Source organism: Lissotriton helveticus, chromosome 7 (assembly GCF_964261635.1).
Source record: "Lissotriton helveticus chromosome 7, aLisHel1.1, whole genome shotgun sequence".
In the NCBI taxonomy this organism is placed as follows: Eukaryota; Metazoa; Chordata; class Amphibia; order Caudata; family Salamandridae; genus Lissotriton; species Lissotriton helveticus.
Genome location: NC_136068.1, coordinates 764546936 through 764551207, shown reverse-complemented (window position 1 = coordinate 764551207; position 4272 = coordinate 764546936).

Sequence of the window (4272 nt, the reverse complement as noted above, 5' to 3'; positions counted from 1 at the left end):
TTACTACCTCTTTTGTATTTACTGTTTTTCATAGATTGACAGTTATTCTGTTCCGTCAGTTCAAGGTGACTAACACAGTAAGTCTGTAAATTTAAACCCATATCACACCAGTAGAGTGGATTCCTACTTCAGTTTTAGCTCCTGCACATTAACAGCCTGACTCACACATGTAAGCCTAGCCTCACTTATATTCACTCTTGTAAAACTTATGAATCCAAATTCAGACATTTATTTAAAAGTCAGAAATCTACTCTAAAATTTCCTCCTACTTTTCCAGACTTTTATGAGATTGTGTACAATCCTGTGGAGTACACTTGTAAATCTACAAAAGCTGTAGATTACCATTAGTTCTCTAGTGGCTTTGTATTTTCACATGCAGATTGTCTGCAATGTGCTGAAATTCATTTAGGCATTTAGCTAATTTGTGTATGTTCTCCAAAGAGGCAACACTTTTCCTTGTGGAGAAAGTTCTTCCCCTTCAGCGCCAAACCTCAGTGAATATTAATAGTTTAATCTTTGTGAATGTCCCCTAAATCTTGTGTGCCCACAATCTGTGTATCATGTTATTTCCCCACTATTTCCTGCCCTAACTTAAATAATTAAAGGGAGTGGGCAGTTGAGTAGTAGAAAATGTAATTCTTCCAAATTATATTTAGGAGATACAATCCTTGCCTCGATGTGATGTGAAGAAACATTTCTATAGCGCATTTATCACTCCAAGGAGCATCTTGGCGATAAAAACCAGAGACAGATGTAAAAGCTGATCAAAACTGCTCTTATCCGTAGGGTCCAACACTCAAACTAACGCTTTGCACGCTGTGTCCGCAAGGCTATATATCCAGGTCTTCAGTGATTTTCTGAACCGTGTTTCAGAGGGAATTTGACGTAATTGAGATGGAAGTTTGTTCCAAGCCCTGGACCCGATCACTGCCAGGGATTTCCCTCCCTTGGTCGCAAGCCTAAACTTGGGGATGATTAGCAGATTCGCGTTTGAGGATCTAAGGTGACGCGATGGACAGTAGCGACTGAAAGCTTTCTGGAGGTATTTAGGTCCTTGAGAATGAAAGGCCCTAAAAGTGATAACTAGTATTTTAAACAAGATGCGTTTGTGCATAGGAAGCCAATGAAGAGCATCCAGCGCTGCAGTGGCAGTGGACTTCCTGGGCCATCTGAGCACTAGGTGAGCGGCTGCATGCTGGACCATCTGCAGCCTATGTAGGACCGCTTTATTCGATCCCGCATAAAGGCTGTTGCAATAGTCCAGTCTTGATGTTTTTTTTTGGTGTTTTTTTTTTTGTCCTCATCTGCCCAACTCTCGTTCCATGGATGCATAAGAAAACACACCAACCACCTTACTGCCTTGGGGAGCAAGGCCCTTACATTGAGCCGCTTCCCACTGAAGACAGTACTTAGCAACGTTGGCGGGAGATGTCTTTGCACCGAGTTAACACTCCTCTAAGCAACTTCTTGCCTGTTGGGCCTGTTTAAAAATAGCGGGATCGGAGCCAACCTCAGAACTGGGCCATGAAGTGAATGGGCTTAATCATCGGACCTTGGGGGGGGGGGGGGGGGGAAACCCCCAACGAGCCTAGACAAAGCTCAGTTCCACTCAATCAGTAGGTTCCAAAAGGTGACGCTCTGCGGACTGCATGATCTGGCCAGGTCTAGTTTAGATGTTTCGTACAGGGATGTCAGCCAGGCCGAGTGTGTGGGAGCGATGGTATCTACCCAATATGTACATATCTGGCGTCTAGCTAAGAGAATAGCATAGAATAGGAAAGACCGCGCCACCCCCGTGATGTTCTGATCTAAACCAAATATAACTAATGATAGAGTTAGGGATAGATTTGTCTTAAGAATTGATTCCAAGGTGACTTTTACCTCTTCCCAGAAAACTTTTATGTTGGGGCAATCCCAAAACATGTGGGAGTCGGAGGCTGCTGGGAGTAGACACTTGTTGCAACATTTCCCTACCTGGTATTTGGATAGCCGTAAGGGGGAAAGGTATGCCCGATGTAAGGTGTACAAATGGTTCCGTTTCAACCAAGCCGGTTTAACAACTTTATATAGAAGCGAAAAGGAATTTATCCATGCTTCCCCATCCTGCAACCCATTTTCTCTTCCCCATAGCTCCATCGGGAGATTGAAATCCCCGTCCGACTCCTCCAAGATGGACCAATACCAGAAGGCAACCTCCTTACTTCCCGTTTGTCTTCCTACTAAGTGGTGTTCAAGGAGGCTAGCTCTCCCAATGTTAGGATTCTTCCTAGTTAGTTCCCTGGCCCAACTACTAAGTTGCATGTATTTAAATCTTGATAAGGTTGGCCCTACTCTCTTTTTAAGCTCCTCCCACCCCACCAGTGTCCCTCCAACAAACAGTTCGCCCCATCTTGAGAGCCCAGCTTCAACCAAAGGGACTGCCAGGCTGTCTTTCAAACACATTGGGAGTCCGGGAGAGTCCCATATCTGGGCATAGTTGGAGAAGTATGCCAGCCCCACTTTTGCTTTAATTTGCACCCAGGTCTTTAATAGTGCTAAAAGAATCTTTAGCCTCACCTTTTTAAAGAACCTTCGATCTCCGAACTTGAATAGAAACCCGTCTAGGGGAAGGTTAGCCCCGACCAACATAGCCTTAAATAGTCTCCCATTTGAGGAATTTACTGGGGACTTTAGGAGCATCCTTGTGTGGGAAAGCTGGAATGCCCACGCATAATACTGCAAATCTGGCAGTGTGAGCCCTCCCTTTTCCCTCCTCCTCCTTAGTTTTTTCCATGCCAGCCTTGTTGCTTTGTTTCCCCAGATGAAAGAATTAATTTCTTGTTGACATTTTTGGAGTTGCTTAGAGTCGAATGGCAGGGGAATGGTGTTGAAAATAAAAGTGAGTTTAGGGAGGATAGACATTTTCACAATGTTTTTTTTTTTTATTTTTATTTTTTTAGAAGACCTTTATTTGCATCATTAGGATAAACATGTACGGGCCTACAACCATTCCGGCCGGCCACAAATCAAAGACAATCAAGAAGCAAAAGAGGCAACACGAGGCCAGGTGGCAGGCAAGCAAACATAATCGAACAATGCTCGAAATGGGAGAAGCAGCAATGACGGCCCAACATCAGGATCAATGAGGTCTATTTTATAATGAGGGGACAAGGCTCATGGCTGACTCACAAATACGGAAAAACCCAGAAACAGGATTATACCCATGCCAGAACGAGAGGAGGAAGGGGGGGGGGGAGGAGGATGTAAGGGCATGATACGACCATAGCACAAACAGACGCAAAATGTAGTGGAGAAGCATACAAGTGCTACCAAGATCTAATGACCCCCACCCAATAACACGCTAACGGAGGCAAGGGGAACGGAAAAATGTACGAACCAAGCCCACGTCTCACAATACGAGCCTGGGAAAAAGGGGGGGGGAAGAAGGGAAGGGGGGAAAAAATAGGAAGGAAACTAGGGGGAGGAAACCAAAAAAAAAGGGACAGAAAAAGGGGAGGGAAAGGAAGGGAGAAGAACAAAATAAAGAAAATAAAAGTGAAACACAATCGTGCGAGACGGGCGCCACCCCGGGCCAAGCGACCCGTGGCTAATAGTACAGAAGAAAGTGGTAGCTGGCGAAAAGAAGGGTATGGCAATCGCAACGAAGCATCGAAACCGAGAAAAGCGGCAAAGCAATAGACCCCAACCCACCCAAGCCTGAGAAGCGAGGACAGAAGCGGCACCGCTATAAAGGGATAGAAAAGGGCCATAGAACCAAAAGAAAACATCTGAAAGACCCCACCCACCCGTCCCACCCCGCACCCCTGCAGAAGGCTACGGCCTACCCTCCAAACAGCGTGCCTGTCGCCCTAATCCGAAACCCGAAATATAGTGAAAGAAAAGTAAAGGAAGAAGACAAAAAGAGAAGGGGATAAAGTACAAAACAAAAAATAAAGTGTGAGGGAGGAGCCAGAGGATATGAACAAAGACATTCGGCCACGACCCTCCCCGGCCAACAAATGAATAAATGTCAAATCAGTACTACACCTTCACGTACAGCAAGAACCACAGGGAGGGGGAGGAGGGAGAGATCGTAACGTTTCCCCGTGTCGGGAATACAGACATCAAAGCAACGGGCCGGTGGACCAGCAAACTATCATGTCGTGCAACTCACCCCCAACCCTTCCTGATCACGAAACCAACCCAATCAAGGATAATGTGGAGCGGACCACCCAGCAAAAAATAATCATAACGTAGTCCAGAGTCACGATAATGATATAAATCAGGTAGAGT